This window comes from Suricata suricatta, unplaced genomic scaffold, assembly GCF_006229205.1.
Source record: "Suricata suricatta isolate VVHF042 unplaced genomic scaffold, meerkat_22Aug2017_6uvM2_HiC HiC_scaffold_42787, whole genome shotgun sequence".
Taxonomy (NCBI): Eukaryota; Metazoa; Chordata; class Mammalia; order Carnivora; family Herpestidae; genus Suricata; species Suricata suricatta.
The window spans coordinates 1-650 of NW_021890198.1; the positions used below are offsets into that span (position 1 = coordinate 1).

The 650-nt window shown below is 59.4% G+C and overlaps 1 non-coding gene across 1 annotated transcript; it reads left to right on the forward strand.

Moving 5' to 3' along the window:
* Positions 1 to 135: 135 nt before the first annotated feature.
* On the forward strand, positions 136 to 241 carry TRNAL-CAA. Its single transcript has 2 exons — positions 136 to 173; positions 196 to 241. It is a non-coding gene; the product is annotated as a tRNA-Leu (tRNA).
* The last annotated feature ends 409 nt before the right edge of the window (positions 242 to 650 follow it).

Genomic DNA, 650 nt, shown 5'->3' on the forward strand with positions numbered 1-650 from the left:
CGGGTCGCTCTCCGTTCCTCCCGCCGCTCCGGGCGCCTCTGACGACAGCGCTGCCTGCGGCGCAAACGTATACGTCACAGAGGCGCCAGGCCTGGGCATCTACTTCAGTAAAAAATCTCTCCCTTTCCGTAAGGTGTCAGGATGGCCGAGTGGTCTAAGGCGCCAGACTCAAGCTCCGCTTCCCCGCGTTGGGGATTCTGGTCTCCGAATGGAGGCGTGGGTTCGAATCCCACTTCTGACACATCGTTTTTTTCCCTCCTGTAATGTTTTACGCAATGACATCGACCTGAGAAATATGTATCGAACACTTAAAGACCTAAGTGTTAAAAACTGACTTGAAAATTCTATCACAGGGAACGTTGAAACGCCGAAAACAGCAAAGGCGAAAGTATCGCGATACTTTTTGAATCCCGAGCTATTTGGGAGCGGAGATTCCCCAGACGTTGAAGCGGCTGAGGCATCGCGAGAGATCTGGAAACCGCGAGACTTGGGTCGCCTATCGGCCTGAGCTGCGGCGCGGAGGGAGGAGAGGGGCGGTGGTGTCTGTCCGCCCGCCTGTCCGGCCGGGTGCCCGTCCGTCCTGGACCCGGCCGTGCCCGGCGCGCGGGGCCCGCGGCACTGCGGCCCACGCAGTGGTACGTGGGGGCTCC